At 43.6% G+C, this 18,204-nt stretch overlaps 1 long non-coding RNA gene across 1 annotated transcript; it reads right to left on the bottom strand.

Moving 5' to 3' along the window:
• Positions 1–3,535: 3,535 nt before the first annotated feature.
• LOC135243734 (uncharacterized) lies at positions 3,536–6,831 on the bottom strand. Its single transcript, XR_010326769.1, has 3 exons — positions 6,753–6,831; positions 5,354–5,452; positions 3,536–4,643 (listed from the first exon to the last, which is right to left on the bottom strand). It is a non-coding gene; the product is annotated as an uncharacterized LOC135243734 (long non-coding RNA).
• Positions 6,832–18,204: the final 11,373 nt, after the last annotated feature.

Here is an 18,204-nt window from a genome sequence, read left to right on the forward strand (position 1 = left end):
AACCTGAGATAAAAATATAATCCCCACACCTATAATGAATATTTGAGGTATATTTTAGCCTAGGATGGAAATGTACTGCTTGTACCAGCTATAGTCATGGTTTTAGACCCAAGATCATTATCATTACCTTTTTTGTCCTCAATGGGGTTGTGGTACATTGCAAAGATATTTTCTTTCTTTTCAACATCCTGTAGTAGCCTACTAGTGGAAAGCTAGCAAAGCGAACCTCAACTGCTTACAGTACTCTATATCATAAATGAACATTTTTAGCTTCTTATAATGCTTTTATATTATGAATTTTACCATTGAAAGACATGGACCGTTGTGGATAGTGTATGGAGTGATTGTAAACCTGTCTTAATGATAAAGTGACTATGCAAAAAAATGTCTTGAATTTGCATATTTTACAGCATGAATAATGCTTTAAAAACAATATTAATCACACTGTCATTAATGGTTATTATATAATTTCATATTTGAAAAGTCTGTGTAACTGCTTATCATTGAATATAAAGCCATTTCACTGATAAAAGTAATATGCTGTCACTTTGAACCTTTTGCTTCCTCTTGAATTTTAAACAGAAAACAAGCAAACAAAGAAAAAGCCTGGATTAATGTATATAGTAGTAGCAGCCTCTGTGACACTTTTTGTTATAAATAAGACATTTAAATGTAAGACATTTTTTCCATGTTCTGCTATGTGACTGTATTATATTTTACCCTTCTGTAGTGACGATATAGAAATTTACGATTTGTCCATTTTAATTTTGTTCTATTATTATACATTTGGCTGCATTTTCATGAACTTTATATATGAATAAATAAATGAATTAATGAATATATGATTAAGACAGAAAGAGGGACTCACCCTCAGCTGAAAGAATGTGACAGTATCCTGATATCCACAACAGGGTCCACCACAGTACCATTGCCATGGCTGATGCCCTATGCAGCCCTTCTTATTGGTGTCTAGCCTTTTTACAAAGTATACTTTACAAGAAATGGCTGAACAAAGAGGAAGTACCTCATCTGACACATTGTCAAGTGGGTAAGCAAGCAAAACCACAGTGACATGCTTTGAGTCTGTGTGCAAATAAATCCTTAAGACCCTGGACAGGAAAGCCAAATAGACACCACCACTGCACTAACCATTATGATGCCAGGGGGGAGTTGGGTTGCTGCTGTCCACCAGGGGACAGAACCGGCCCTACACACAGGTATGTACACAGCTGTGCTACATTGTAGTCACTACATCTGTGGCCTATTACCTGATCATTGGGCCTAATAAAAGGCCTGGTGCTCAGGCCTAAAGGAGAGAGCTTAGGGGGAGTGATGTGATGGGCTGCTGTGGGTACAAGTCGTTGTTTCTGAGTTTTGTTATTACTTTGCCTGAGAAATGTTTGGTTGACAGATTGGCCTTTTTTCCTTGTTTGGTGGAGGATCCTGTTGGGTTGGCTTTTTATTACCAACAAAAAGCAGAAAGCCAAACGTCTGTTCGCCATGTGATCAGTGGCCACTCCCAGCCCTGCATCACACCACACAAACATGCCCATCACATCACTCCTTTGCCAGTACACTTAGATCATGGCTAAAGGACAACCAACTGACAAGAAACAACGCATGTATGGTGTTTAGATCAATACCCCGGATACAAGTTTTCCTGATTGTCTAGTTCTTTTATTTTTTTCATCATGATTTGACTTTCATGTTGATTGCTACATGTAGCAGGCTACCATGTGATGTATTTTGTTGTGTTTGCATGCAGCATGATACAGTCTTTTGTCTGCTTTTCTGTGTGTGGCAGTCACCATTGCCATGGCTGATGCCCTGCACAGCCCTTCTTACTGCTGTCCAGCCTTTTAACATGGTATACTTCACAGGAAATGGCTCAAAAAACAGGAAGTGCCAACTGTTCTATCCAAGCTATTTTGGAGGAGAGGTGTGATTACTGTGGTAACTGTAGGCCAAGGGCTGGGGGAAATGGTTCATTTGGCCTGCAGTCACAGCTGTAGGCAACCAGGTAATCAGGACTCACTTTTATCTGCTCTGCCTGCAGTGACACTGGGGCTGAGGGACAGAGAAATCTCACACGGTTTGGCCCAGAAGACGCTGTATGTGCTGTCGGTGGCTGGTTGGGTAGCTGGTCTGGCAGCATGTTGTCTTTAGTTATTAATAAACCGAGGTGCTTAGTACTTTGAAAAAGTGTTGGTTCATCCTTCAGCTGAACACTGAATGTGTCACAGCTGTATTCTGGAACATTCCGCACAGACTTGCTGGACTTGCTGGCAGTGTCTTGTGGCATATAACACTTTTACTTCAGGCTATAGAATGCACCGTCTTTGTTCTGGCTTGGTATTTTAATATTACAGGGAGAAAAGTGTTTATCTATAAATTGCATTGGTAGAAAAATTGTTTGTTTAGTATAGACCTAAATTGTCAGGATGCGTGGGGGGTTTGGACCCAAATGCAGAGGGAGAAAAATACAAAACTCCAAATGATAAGAACAAAAGACTTTACTAAAACAAGGAAACAAAAGGGAACAAAAAGCCTCGCAGGGCAACTTTCAACAACCAAAGGAAAACTTCAAAACAACACAGGAACAAAGAAAATCCAAAAACACCAGGAAACCAGAACATGGGCAGGAACACATGGAGCAGGTACATGGGTAGAAGCTTACGCACAAACACAACCAGACATAACCAAGGATCCAGCACCTGAGTCAAGGAAGAGGGAAACTTAAATAGAACAGACACTGACGGGACACAGGAGGGTACCATGAACAATCAGGCCACAGAGAGGGAAGGGAAAACGAGACAACCAGCAACACTAATTGGATAATTGAAAATAATAATACAATTAAACAGGACACAAAACCGAAGTGCCGCCATCTGGCGGCCCAACAAGGAAAACACAGACAGGAACACAGAACCATGACACTAAATATTGTTTTAATTAGCATCCAGTTGGATTGTGGCATGAAATGAAGATTAAAGAGATGTATTGAAGGTAGGGAAAGTGCAGTGTTAACCCTTTGCAATGCTCTTCAGGTACAGAATCACTAACAGTGTCTTATTGATTTTGGGCAGCTGCATCCCATCACATCTCACTATTGGGTTCAGATGTTCCCAAATAAAGACATTTCTTCCATTCAGCACTTTTAAATCATTGTATTTTTGAAGTTGCTGGTGGTCCTCTAACATGTTATTGTTCAGTCACAGTTTTAATGTAAAACATTGGAAAACCCAGGATCCCAAAGAAATGTGATTTTGAAAACTATCCTTGCCTCTCACATAGAAGGCTGTATATTATTGTTTTGTTATTAGTTATTATAAATTGTGTAATGCTATTTCAATGCCAATGCAAGTTTTCACCCCAGCAGGATGATTTGCTATGATGTGTTATTAATGTTTGGATATTGACATTTGCTGTGCAATTCACAAAATAAAGTGTAATTGACAGAAATCGACATGATGGAATTTTCAGCACAATGTGCTAATTTTCCTTGTCATGTAAAGAAAAACAAATAGAAAATAAATCAACAAATCAACACATTTTTATTTTGACAGTGATATTTGTATGCTGAGCTATTTATAACTAAGATAAAATTAACTCACAAAAGCATCATGAATAAATTAGCGATAAACAACTAGGTATTGTGCACATCCCAAGCATAATAATTATTAAAGAATGCAATAGCATTTGAACCGAAAACACTATAAAATAACCTTTTAAAACAAACATTTTCTGTCATTTTTCAAGAACTGGAGATGTAAGTAATATACAGCAATTAAAGTGTCAATCCTTTAAATGATGGAGTTTTTGTGGCAACATCATTTCACTGGGTTTGGATTCTGTAATTGCTCTTTTATAGCCTATATGCTGCTAACAGTCAATACGCTAACAGTCCTGCCAAGTGTTCACATGTGATGACACACGCAAAGGAACTTGAACTTGACCAAAACTCCAAAAAGCATCATTCAAATTAGGTTTGATATGTGGGTCAATATTACGGTGTGTCTCTATCGTTCTCCAAAGTACATTACCGCTGGATTAATCTTTTAAGAAAAATATGCACGCAACGTGCTCCTAGAAGTATCTTCAGCTAGATTTGAACTATGGTATTTGAAGCGTGAATACAAACATTTTTGACCACCAGTCACCACAGATTTAGCTAAATCCAGCAAAATGGAATAATTAACAATAAAGATCTGTGAAAAGGATGTTTTGATCACTCATAAATACTTTCTGCGTTGGTATAGCAACACACATCAATCAGGAGAGACGACAGTTCTGATGGTTCCTGTTGATCAGCCAGTCAGCTGTAGGCTGAAGCCCTTTTGTTAATGATAGGTGAAATGGGAGTTGGTTGTGTCTGTTATATATTTGACCAGCACTAATAATGGTTCTTTAAAATGAAAATATTTTGCATTTTACAATATGCCCTTTATGTTTTATTAAAATTGAAATACGTTTCTATTTGTTCTCTTCCTTTTTGAAGGCTAAATTCTGCACAGCTTAAAGACATTTATACACATCAATGGGAGCTGTACATATGAGGGAAGCTCTCCATTGCATTGGTCCTCTAGGGCTTTGCTGATATGATCACTCCTCAGGCTGTGCTGACTCTTGGTTGTCAAGCTCACCTGCAACAGTGGAAACGGGAAACTGTTCAGTCTTTATCAGATGCCGTTCTTGGGGAAACATGGTAGTGGCAACTTTCGCTCAAATCAAAGCAAGGGTTACAGTGTGTGGGCTCTTCGACTCATTGTAGCTTTGATTGCTGTTCCATTCCAGACCTGCCCTAATTAAGGACTGCAGATGTGCGTGCCTCTGCCACTCTTGTCATAATTCGGCATAAAGCCTTGAAGATGTGCACTACAGTGTGTTTTCTCACCAAATGCTTACTAAGTATTATCGTTCAGGACCAAGGCTGAACAATCCACATTTAAGTAAAAGCACACTGGAAGTTCTACTGCTGAAACCTGTTCACTCAGACATACTCAGAAACTGTCATTTACAGTTGGTGGCTTTGTGAGTAATCGTTAGTGCTGTATTTTCCTGGATTAGATTTTATTCAGATATTTTTTTATTGGATGATTAATGATGCTTATTTACCTTTTTATCTTCCAACATGTCTAACAGCTTTCTAACACATTCTAACATTTATGCTTTTTAGCCGACATGCAACCACCATCTGTTGATTTTTGTAAAATTAAGAAGAAAGAGGGTGGAGAATATGTCTTGTCATAAGATACTTTGAACAGTTGGTTTCAGTACCAGGGTTCCCTGTCTTCATTCAAAACTGAAAAATGTTGAGCACTTGGTTATTGTGTCCCAGTGCTAGTATGCTTACTTGCTGGGCGTCTCCTGCAGTACCACATAAGAACCTTTAGCATCCCCAGGGTGGCCAGCACTACAATCACCACCCTGACCACTGTCTCAGTGCTCCATCCTGTGTGAGAGAGAACATATTACTGAGTCTGATGTAGCCTGTTATCAGATTCAACCTGTCTGATATAAATTGTTATCAGATTCAATGTGTCTGATGTAGTCTGTTCTCAGATTCAATGTGTCTGATGTAGTCTGTTCTCAGATTCAATGTGTCTGATGTAGTCTGTTCTCAGATTCAATGTGTCTGATGTAGTCTGCTCTCAGATTCAATGTGTCTGATGTAATCCGTTTTCAGATTCAATTCAGATTCTGTTCTCATATTGAAACTTCAGTATGATAAGATCTTAAGACATCTATGTCTTTTGTTGAGTTTATTTAAGCCTTAAAGGGATAGTTTGCATTTTTTCGTGTACTCAAATTCGGAGGGCTTGAGCCCGACATGTACCCCGATTTATTACATTATTGCAGTGAGAAACTCATTACATTACATTACATTACATTACAGGCATTTGGCAGACGCTCTTATCCAGAGCGACGTACAACAAAGTGTATAACCATAACCAGGAACAAGTATGACGAAACCCCTAGAGAGAAGTACTGGTCCAAGTGCAGGGAACAACCGCATAGTTCAACTTGGACCCTGAAGGTTAAACTGATTAACACTAACAACGAGAACGGCAACAACGCAGTCTATGGAAAAAAATACAAGTAGTAGTTAAGACAGTTAATGCACCTAAGTCACCTACGAAACAGCTGCCTAGTTACAACCCTAAGCTTACAGTCATTTACAGGGGGGTAGGGAGGGATGGGGAGAGGTGCAGCCTAAAGAGGTGAGTCTTCAGTCGTCGTTTGAAATGGGTCAGTGTCTCAGCTGTTCTGACCTCCACAGGGAGATCATTCCACCATCGTGGGGCCAGAACAGACAGGAGATGTGTTCTGGAAGTGCAGGTGCGAAGAGGGGGAGGTACTAGGCGTCCTGAGGTAGCAGAACGGAGGGATCTGGTTGGCATGTAGGGTTTGAAGATCTTGTGGAGGTATGCTGGGGCTGATCCCTTGACTGTCTGATATGCTAGGACCAATGTTTTAAATTTGATGCGAGCTATAACAGGCAGCCAGTGGAGGGTAGTGAGCAGGGGAGTGACATGGGAGTGCCTGGGGAGGTTGAAGACCAGACGAGCCGCAGCATTCTGAATGAGTTGCAGGGGTCTGGTGGCAGATGCCGGTAGTCCAGCCAGAAGAGAGTTGCAGTAGTCCAGGCGGGATAGAACCACTGCTTGGACCAGGAGCTGGGTTACGTAGGTGGTGAGAAAGGGACGGATTCTGCGGATGTTATATAGGAAAAATCTGCATGCCCGGCTTACTGCTGCGATGTTCTTGGAGAGGGACAGCCTGTTGTCCATCACCACTCCGAGATTCTTGGCACAGGGTGATGATGTCACTAAGGTGATTATGTTAGTGTATCTGGTAGGATTGTTTTTGTATGATTAGGTGTGATTCCAGTGCTAGTTTGTACTTTGTACTTGGTAGGATTCTTGCTGCTGAACAAGCTTACTCTACAGGGTTGGAGTCCTGATCGATGTGGTCACTTCTGGCACTACGATCCTTACTTCACTCTAGTGTTTCTTTTGCGCCTCTACATCTTGAAACCTATGCACTTGTTGTACGTCGCTCTGGATAAGAGCGTCTGCTAAATGCCTATAATGTAATGTAATGTAATGTAATGTGTCCCCTAGGGAAATGGAAAAGTCGAGGAGGGGAGAGGATAGAGCAGGAATAAAGATTAGCTCCGTCTTTCCCGGGTTGAGCTTCAGGTGGTGATTGTCCATCCAGCTCTGTATGTCCCTCAGGCAAGCGGAGACACGGGCAGGGACCTGTGTGTCCGATGGGAAGAAGGAGAGAAAGAGTTGCGTGTCGTCGGCATAAGAGTGATAGGACAAGCCATGGGCAGATATTACAGGGCCAAGGGATCTGGTGTACAAGGAGAAGAGAAGGGGACAGAGGACTGAGCCCTGGGGAACTCCAGTGGCGAGGGGACGGGGTGGTGATACCTTACCCGCCCAGGCAACCTGGAAGGAACGGTCAGTGAGGTAAGACTCAATCCAGTCAAGGACTGTGCCGCAGATCCCTGTTGCTGCCAGGGAGGACAGTAGGATAGAGTGCTCCACAGTGTCAAATGCAGCGGAGAGGTCTAGAAGAGTCAGGACAGAGGAGAGGGAGGCTGCTCGTGCGGCATGGAGTGACTCACTGACCGAGAGGAGTGCAGTCTCGGTCGAGTGGCCAGGCCTGAAGCCAGACTGGTGGGGATCAAGCAGGTTGTTGTGAGAGAAGAAAGCAGAGAGTTGGTTAGATGCGGCACGTTCAAGTGTTTTGGATAGGAAAGGGAGGAGAGATACCGGGTGGTAGTTCTGAATGACTGAAGGATCTAGTGTGGGTTTCTTCAGCAGCGGGGTGATGTGGGCCCTCTTGAAGGATGACGGGAAACATCTAGAAGATAGGGAGGAGATCAAAAGGGAGGTGACAAAAGGGAGGATGTCAGGTATGATTGCCTGGAGGAGAGATGAGGGGATAGGGTCGAGGGCGCAGGTGGTAGGGCGGTGGGTGAGCAGAAGCTGGGAAACTTCAGAGTCTGAGAGGAGAGAAAATATGGAGAAACAGGGGGTGGAGGGCGCAGAGGGCGCGGAGGGCGCGGAGGGCGCAGAGGGGGCGGAGGGGGCGGAGGGCGCAGAGGGCGCGGAGGGGGCAAAGGAGCTGCGGATGTCTGCAATCTTTTCGTCAAAGAATGCTGCAAAGTCATCTGCAGTGAAGGAAGACTGGGGTGGAGGAGGTGGCACGCTGAGGAGAGAAGAGAAAATAGAGAAAAGTTGACGAGGGTTAGAAATTGAGTTATTTTAGTTTGGTAGAATTTTGCCTTAACGGCAGTGACAGCAGAAGAAAATTCTGTCAGGAGAGACTGATAGGCTGAGAGGTCAGATGGGTCCCTGGATTTGGCCCACTTCCTCTCAGCAGTGCGGAGGCTGGCCCTGGAGGTGCGTAGGATGTCAGACATCCATGGACTGGGAGGGGATGAACGTGCTGGCCTAGGAACGAAGGGGCATAGGGAGTCGAGTGCTGAGGAGAGAGATGAGGTTAGGGTGGAGGATGCAGAGTTAGTGGGGAGCTTGGAAAATGATTGAAGAGTGGGGAGGGAAGCAGTCACTCTGGGAGCAAGAGAAGAGGGTGATAGGGAGCGGAGGTTACGGCGGACAGTGACAGTGGGGATGGGAGGAGGAGAGGGAGGATGTGGAGAGGGGGAGGGAGAAGGAGATGCAGTGATGGTCAGACGTATGCAGGGGGGTAACCGTAAGATTGGAGCTGGAGCAGGTCCTCAGGAAGATCAGGTCTAGGAGGTTGCCTGCCTTGTGGGTTGGGGGAGAGTGTTGTAGGGAGAGGTCGAAGGAGTGGAGTAGTGGTAGGAAGGCAGCAGACTGGGAGGCCTCTAGGTGGATGTTAAAATCTCCCAGGAGGATCAGCGGGGTGCCGTCCTCAGGGAAGGAGCTGAGCAAGGTGTCTAGCTCATCCAGGAAGCTTCCCAGGGGCCCCGGGGGACGATAAATAACAATAATATAGAGGTTAGCAGGGTAGGTGATAGAGACAGGATGGAATTCAAAAGTGGATATAGACAGGTCAGGGAGGGGGAGAACAGAGAATTTCCAGGTGGGGGAGATCAGTAGACCAGTACCACCACCACGGCCAGATCGCCGGGGGGTGTGGGAGAAGGAGTAGGAGGATGAGAGGGCAGCAGGAGTGGCAGAGTTGTCTGGTGTGATCCAGGTCTCTGTGAGGGCAAGGAACTGCAGGGATAGGAGGGAGGCATAGGCGGAGATGAAGTCTGGCAGTTCCATAGCCCCCCTGTGACCGTGAAGTTCTCACAGGAGGTCAGCGGGGGGTAGCAGAGGTTAGAGGGGTTCCGTTGTCGAGGGGGGCCACGTCGCTGGAAGCGCCTTCTGAGGGGGAGAGCACAGACTGGAATGGGGAGCTGGTTCATAAACTAGGAGGGTGTACCTAATTAGCAACTGAAAACCTGAGTCGAATAATGCGCTGATTACACAGGTTCACAGTCTGTAATAGTGCAATAATCGCAATCTATTAATTCTAAGAATCAAAGTGGTAGATAGAAGCCTAACACAACCTAAAAACAAAGAAACCTAACACAACCTAAAAACAAAGAACAGTTTCCACACAGGGAAAAGTTTAAAATCTAACGCGGTATGTAATTAGTAAATGAACGCAGATACTTATTCAACTCTAGCAGGATGGATTTCGGCAGTTCTACGCACCTGGACGAATTATACACTTACTACCTAAACTGCGAGTTAGCAGGACTAATAAAGCGTCGCTCCGAGTGTACCTAATTAGCATATATTCCAGCTATGGCAGAAATAGCCGATTAAATTTATCTGACACAAGATGTGTAATATTGGAAGGAGCATCACTATTGCTCAGATCGAATAGGAACATGTGAGAGGTTATAGGTCACCTTTTATTGCTCCCAGAAGAGTAATTATTTCTATGGCTGGGTGTTTACAGAAGCGCAGGTCTCATGGATTCCACATTTTTTGTCTTTTTATTCACCGTTTTAGCACAATCCATGATTTTTTGAATGCTCTTTCTGTAAATACAGTAAACCTGACAGTTGAATTGCATTAATGAATATGCTCAGGAATGACAGGTATTGTTGTGTCCCTATCAGAAAAAAAATTCTTGTTTTTACTATTGGTTAGTGGTTTTGATTAAAGCTTTTTTAAATAATTTACTTAGCTCAGTCATGTGGATTGTCTGATGTTTTAACTCTAGTGCAGAAATGAAACACTGATTTTGGTTTTTGTTTCTTACTCAGTAATGTTTTCCCATAAACTAATTTATGACTGAACTGGTGTTTGGGTATAGACCTGGGCATTTGAAGCTGGATAAAACAGTTGGAAAAGTCAACTTTCATACCCTCTGGCCTCTCCTGAATTAAATCAGCCGACAATGTTGTTTGCATAAGAAAAAGCAGGAGGTTCAACTATTTTATATATAGCATAATTTAAAAAGTCAAGAAATGTATTCTATGCGCCTAAGTATAATCAATTGCCATCAATATACTGATATGTTTTAACTGATAAAAGTGATAGGTATTGTTTTAAACACTAAGTATGATAACATTTGGAAATCTTAAACAGTATCCATAATTTAAAGCAGTACGATAAGCTTAGGGTCAGTTCTAAGAATTTGAACGAAACCTAATGACAAGTAGTTTACTACAGTGCAGGGTAAGATTTTGACATGAGCATTTGCTAAATGCACATTATTTAATATTGTCTGGTATTTTTCAGTTCATCCTGTATGAAGGCTGGTACAGGACTATGAGAGAAAGGTGAGACGATGTTCACAGTGGGATGGACGGAGGGTGTGGGAAAATGGTGATTGGAGACAGGAGCGGGTCTGGGGGAATATTGGAGAGAACAGGATGTATAGAGGTCATTTTGGGCAGGTAGGTCATTTTTTAGTTGTCTTCATGATTAATGAAGCTTTAATCATTTTTTGTTGCATCCTTGACTTGATTTTTGTTCCAGTGTAATTTACCATGGTTCACCATCTGATGTGGTCCTCTGGAGGGGGGTGGGGAATCAAATTTACAGTTCATCCCATGGGGGGGTTGGTACAGACTATGAGAGAAAGCTGGGGTGACAGAGTGGGAAATTTGGGAAAATGACGATTGGGGAAAGGATGGGGTGAGCCTGGGTCTCAGGGAATATTAGAGAGAACAGGATGTATTGAGGTAAGGGGTATGTAGCACATTTTTGGGTGTCTTTACCATTCAAGAAGCTTTAATCATCTTTTTTTGCATATTTAATTTCTGTTCCAATGTAATATACCATGTAATGTGGTCCCCTGGAAGAAAGGGTGGTGGTGGGCCTTTAAAATAGGAAGGTATAGTTATGAGTTACCAGTAATTAGATCTAATGTTGTGTAATATGGTTAGTTATTAGTTATTGAATCTACATCGTAGAATATAGTTACGTCAGGGTAATCATTTTTACAGTTCATCCCATGTGGGGGTTGGTACAGGACTATGAGAGACAGTGGGGGTGACATCAGAGTGGGATGGATGGAGCGTTTGGGAAAACGGTAATTGGGGAAAGGATGGGGTGAGCCTGGGTCTCAGGGAATATTAGAGAGAACAGGATGTATAGAGGTAAGGTAGGGTAGATAGGTCATTTTTGGGTGTCTTTATAATTCAAGAAGCTTTAATCACCTTTTTTTACATCTCTACTTTCTGTTCCAGTGAATTTACCATGGTTCACCATGTGATGTGGGCCCCTGGGGGGGGGGGGGGTGGTCAGGCCTTAAACATAGGAAGGTATAGTTATGAGTAACAGTAATTGGGTCTAATGTTCTGTTATATGGAAATCTATCCAAAACACTTGAACGTGCTGCATCTAAGCAGCTCTCTGCTTTCTTCTCTCAGAATAACCTGCTTGACCCCCACCAGTCTGGCTTCAGGCCTGGCCACTCAACAGAGACTGCACTCCTCTTGGTCAGTGAGTCACTCCATGCCGCACGAGCAGCCTCCTTCTCCTCTGTTCTGATTCTTCTAGACCTCTCCGCTGCATTCGACACTGTGGAGCACTCCATCCTCCTGTCCTCCCTGGCAGCAACAGGGATCTGCGGCACAGTCCTTGACTGGATTGAGTCTTACCTCTCCGACCGTTCCTTCCAGGTTGCCTGGGCGGGTAAGGTATCATCACCCCGTCCCCTCGCCACCGGAGTTCCCCAGGGCTCAGTCCTCGGTCCCCTTCTCTTCCCCTTATACACCAGATCCCTTGGCCCTGTAATCTCTGCCCATGGCTTGTCCTATCACTCCTATGCCGACGACACGCAACTCTTTCTCTCCTTCTCCCCATCGGACACACAGGTCCCTGCCCGCATCTCTGCTTGTCTGAGGGACATCCAGAGCTGGATGGACAATCACCACCTGAAGCTCAACCCGGGAAAGACAGAGCTAATCTTTATTCCTGCTCTATCCTCTCCCCTCCTCGATTTCTCCATTTCCCTAGGGGACACCTTAGTGACATCATCACCCTGTGCCAAGAATCTCGGAGTGGTGATGGACAACAGGTTGTCCCTCTCCAAGAACATCGCAGCAGTAAGCCGGGCATGCAGATTTTTCCTCTATAACATCCGGAGAAGCCACCCCTTTCTCACCACCTACTCAACCCAGCTCCTGGTCGAAGCAATGGTACTATCCCGCCTGGACTACTGCAACTCTCTTCTGGCTGGACTACCGGCATCTTCCATCAGACCCCTGCAACTCATTCAGAATGCTGCAGCTCGTCTGGTCTTCAACCTCCCCAGACACTCCCACGTCACTCCCCTGCTCACTACCCTCCACTGGTTGCCTGTTATAGCTCGCATCAAATTTAAAACATTGGTCCTAGCATACCAGACAGTCAAGGGATCAGCCCCAGCATACCTCCACAAGATATTCAAACCCTACATGCCAGCCAGATCCCTCTGTTCCGCTACCTCAGGACGCCTGGCACCTCCCCCTCTTCGCACCTGCGCTTCCAGAACACGTCTCCTGTCTGTTCTGGCCCGACGATGGTGGAATGACCTCCCCGTGGAGGTCAGAACAGCTGAGACACTGACTCATTTCAAGCGACGACTGAAGACTCACCTCTTCAGGCTGCACCTCTCCCCATCCCTCCCTACCTCCCTGTAATCTCTTAAATGACTGTAAGCTTAGGGTTGTAACTAGGTAGCTGTTTCGTAGGTGACTTAGTTAATGCACCTGTCTTAACTACTGCTTGTATTTTTGCATAGACTGCGTTGTTGCTGTTCTCGTTTGTGTTAGTGTTAATCAGTTTAACCTTCAGGGTCCAAGTTGAACTATGCGGTTGTTCCCTGCACTTGGACTGGTACTTCTCCCTAGGGTTTTCGTCATACTTGTTCCTGGTTATGGTTATACACTTTGTTGTACGTTGCTCTGGATAAGAGCATCTGCCAAATGCCTGTAATGTAATGTAATATGGTATCTAATAATGTAATAATAATTGTGCTTATAGAATATCTGCAGTACAACTGGTTGAAGGGATCCATGTAGGTTATGTAAAAGGCAAAGGTATGAATCAAGCAGATGACCTAGGCATTAGTATAATTCTTAAGTTTGGAAAGGAGAGCTATGTCTGTTTATGGATTTAATGATAAATTCTCAATTTCTTCAATCATATGCCTGGTCTGCCAGTTAACTAAATTCATGAATATGCTCAGGAACGACCGGTATTGTTGTGTCCCTATCTGAAAACAAATCTTGTTTTTGCTTTTGGTTAATGAGTTTGGTTAAAACATTTGTGAAATAATTTACGTAGCTAAGTGAAATGGATTGTCTCATGCTTTAACTATAGTGCAGAAATGAAACACTGATTACGGTTTTTATTTCGTCATGTTTTCCCGTCAACTAATTTCTGACTGAACCGGCGTTTGGGTATAGACCTGAGTATGGTAATATGAATCTTTATACCCTCTGGCCTTTCCTGAATGAAATCATCCAACAATGTTTTTGCATAAGAAAAAGCAGGAGGTTTTAACGTTTTTAATATAATAATATAAAAAGTCAAGCAATATATATTTAGGCCTAAGTATAATCAACTGCCATCAATATACTGCAATGTTTTAATTGTTAAAAGTTATAGGTATTGTTTTAAGCATTAAGTGTGATAAGTTGGAAGTCTTAAGCATTCGTTTACATGATGTATCCAGAATTAAAAGCAGTTCGGAAAGCTTTGGGTCAGTTCCAAGATTTTGAATGAAACACAATTACAAGTAGTTTACTACGATACAGGAAGAAAATAGGATATGAGCATCTGCTAAATGCCTATAATGTAATGTTATGAAACTGTAAGAAATATCTGGTATTTTTCAGGAGTCCTGCGTTATCAATGGAATTATTTTAACTGTTCACCTTGTATTACATTACATTACAGGCATTTCGCAGACGCTCTTATCCAGAGCGACGTACAACAGTGTATAACCATAACCAGGAACAAGTGTGTCAAAACCCTAGAGAGAAGTACCGTTCAGGGAAGTGCAGGGAACAATTGCATAGTTCAACTTGGACCCTGAAGAATGAAGTGATTAATACCAACACAAACGAGAACAGCAACAACGCAGTCTACGTAAAAATACAAGCAGTAGATAAGACGAGTGCATTAACTAAGTCACCTACGAAACAGCTACCTAGTTACAACCCTAATCTTACAGTTAATTTAGAGATTACAGGGAGGTAGGGAGGGATGGGGAGAGGTGCAGCCTGAAGAGGTGAGTCTTCAGTTGTCGCATGAAGTGGGTCAGTGTCTCAGCTGTTCTGACCTCCACGGGGAGGTCATTCCACCATCGTGGGGCCAGGACAGATAGGAGACGTGTTCGGGAAGCGCAGGTGCGAAGAGGGGGAGGTGCCAGGCATCCTGAGGTAGCGGAACAGAGGGGTCTGGCTGGCATGTAGGGTTTGAAGATCTTGTGGAGGTATGCTGGGGCTGATAGCTTGACTGTCTGGTATGCTAGGACCAATATTTTAAATTTGATGCGAGCCATAACAGGCAGCCAGTGGAGGGTGGTGAGCAAGGGAGTGACATGGGAGTGTCTGGCGAGGTTGAAGACCAGACGAGCCGCAGCATTCTGAATGAGTTGCAGGGGTCTGATGGCAGATGCTGGTAGTCCAGCCAGAAGAGAGTTGCAGTAGTCCAGGCGGGATAGTACCATTGCTTGGACCAGGAGCTGGGTTGAGTAGGTGGTGAGAAAGGGGCGGATTCTACGGATGTTATACAAGAAAAATCTGCATGCCCGGCTTACTGCTGCGATGTTCTTGGAGAAGGACAACCTGTTGTCCATCACCACTCCGAGATTCTTGGCACAGGGTGATGATGTCACTAAGGTGTCCCCTAGGGAAATGGAAAAATCGAGGAGGGGAGAGGTTAGAGCAGGAATAAAGATTAGCTCCGTCTTTCCCGGGTTGAGCTTCAGGTGGTGATTGTCCATCCAGCTCTGGATGTCCCTCAGACAAGCGGAGATGCGGGCAGGGACCTGTGTGTCCGATGGGGAGAAGGAGAGAAAGAGTTGTGTGTCGTCGGCATAGCAGTGATAGGACAAGCCATGGGCAGAGATTACAGGGTCAAGGGATCTGGTGTATAAGGAGAAGAGAAGGGGACCGAGGACTGAGCCCTGGGGAACTCCGGTGGCGAGGGGATGGGGTGGTGATACCTTACCCGCCCAGGCAACCTGGAAGGAACGGTCGGAGAGGTAAGACTCAATCCAGTCAAGGACTGTGCCGCAGATCCCTGTTGCTGCCAGGGAAGACAGGAGGATGGAGTGCTCCACAGTGTCGAATGCAGCGAAGAGGTCTAGAAGAATCAGAACAGAGGAGAGGGAGGCTGCTCGTGCGGCATGGAGTGACTCACTGACCGAGAGGAGTGCAGTCTCTGTTGAGTGGCCAGGCCTGAAGCAAGACTGGTGGGGGTCAAGCAGGTTATTCTGAGAGAAGAAAGCAGAGAGTTGGTTAGATGCAGCACGTTCAAGTGTTTTGGATAGATTTCCATACTACAGAACATTAGACCCAATTACTGTTACTCATAACTATACCTTCCTATGTTTAAGGCCTGCCACCACCCCCCCCCCTTCCAGGGGACCACATCACATGGTGAACCATGGTAAATTACACTGGAACAGAAATTAAATATGCAAAAAAAGATGATTAAAGCTTCTTGAATTGTAAAGACACCCAAAAATGACCTACCTACCCTACCTTACCTCTATACATCCTGTTCTCTCTAATATTCCCTGAGACCCAGGCTCACCCCATCCTTTCCCCAATTACCGTTTTCCCAAACTCTCCATCCGTCCCACTCTGATGTCACCCCCACTGTCTCTCATAGTCCTGTACCAACCCCCACATGGGATGAACTGTAAAAATGATTACCTTGACGTAACTATATTCTATGATGTAGATTCAATAACTAATAACTAACCATATTACACAACATTAGACCTAATTACTGGTAACTCATAACTATACCTTCCTATTTTAAAGGCCCACCACCACCCCCCCTTCCAGGGGACCACATTACATGGTATATTACATTGGAACAGAAATTAAATATGCAAAAAAAGATGATTAAAGCTTCTTGAATTGTAAAGACACCCAAAAATGACCTACGTACCCTACCTTACCTCTATACATCCTGTTCTCTCTAATATTCCCTGAGACCCAGGCTCACCCCATCCTTTCCCCAATCGTCGTTTTCCCAAATGCTCCGTCCGTACCACTCTGTCGCCCCAGCTTTCTCTCATAGTCCTGTACCAACCCCCCCATGGGATGAACTGTAAATTTGATTCCCCAGCCCCTTCCAGAGGACCACATCAGATGGTGAACCATGGTAAATTACATTGGAACAAAAATCAAGTCAAAGATGTAACAAAAAATGATTAAAGCTTCTTCAATCATAAACACACTTAAAAATCACATACCTGCCCAAAATTACCTGTACACTTCCTGTTCTCTCCAATATTCCCCCAGACCACGGCTCACCCAATCCTTTCCCCAATCACCATTTTCCCACACCCTCCACCCATCCCACCGTGAACATCCGCTCACCTTTCTCTAATAGTTCTGTACCAGCCTTCATACAGGATGAACTGTAAAAAATAATTCCATTGATAACTCGGCTCTTGAAATATACCAGACAATTCTTAGTTTCATAACATTACATTATAGGCATTCAGCAGATGCTCATATCCTATTTTTTTCCTGGATTGTAGGAAACTACTTGTCATTGTGTTTCATTTGAATTCTTGGAACTGACCCTAAGCTTTTCATACTGCCTTAAATTATGGATACACCATGTACACCAATGCTTAAGACTTCCAACTAGTACCATACTTAATGCTTAAAACAATACCTGTCACTTTTACCAATTAAAACATAGCAGTATGTTGATGGCAATTGATTATACTTAGACCAAAAGCATATATTTCTTGACTTTTAAAATAATACTATATATATATATATATATATATATATATAGTTAAAACCTCCTGCTTTTTCTTATGCAAGTAACATTGTCGGCTGATTTCATTCAGGATAGGCCAGAGGGTATGAAGGTTGATATTACCACCGATTTTATCCAGCTTCAAATGCCCAGGGCTGTGTTTCCCATTTTCGATGTACCTTAACGTTTTAGGAAGGTTTCTAAGGTATACGTTTAAAAGGGAAGCCGCTTTTTTACGAGTGTTTCCCAGACTATATCTTAACAGTTCCCTTAAGGGACACTTCCAAAGGTACGTCGTAAGTTGGAGCTGGCCTTCACTGTGGTGCTGAAAAGTTTATCAATCGATGCCAAGCAAATCGATTGTCTCACTTGCAAAGGCTTATGAATGACGTTTTAATATAACACGTGTTGTCATAATCATTTTACATCAATCTAATATTGCAGAAGAGGAAGCTATACCTACTAAAGATCATCTGCTAATCTCTTTAGGAGTCAAGAGGAGACCTATAGTTCAGACTAGATAGACCTAGATAGTTTAAATAAATACGTACATATGGGCTACAAAAGATAAAATAAAGAGCATCAATCTGGAAATATAAGCTGGGACTTCTTGGAAGCCCAGTAAAAAGGATATAGGCCACATATGGGTGAATTATTTTATTCTTATTGAAACAAAGGTCTAATGTTAATTTGGTTTTGTCACACAATATATAGGCAACTGTAGCCGCATATCCACTGATTCCCGCGGACT

Source organism: Anguilla rostrata, chromosome 17 (assembly GCF_018555375.3).
Source record: "Anguilla rostrata isolate EN2019 chromosome 17, ASM1855537v3, whole genome shotgun sequence".
Classification (NCBI taxonomy): domain Eukaryota; kingdom Metazoa; phylum Chordata; class Actinopteri; order Anguilliformes; family Anguillidae; genus Anguilla; species Anguilla rostrata.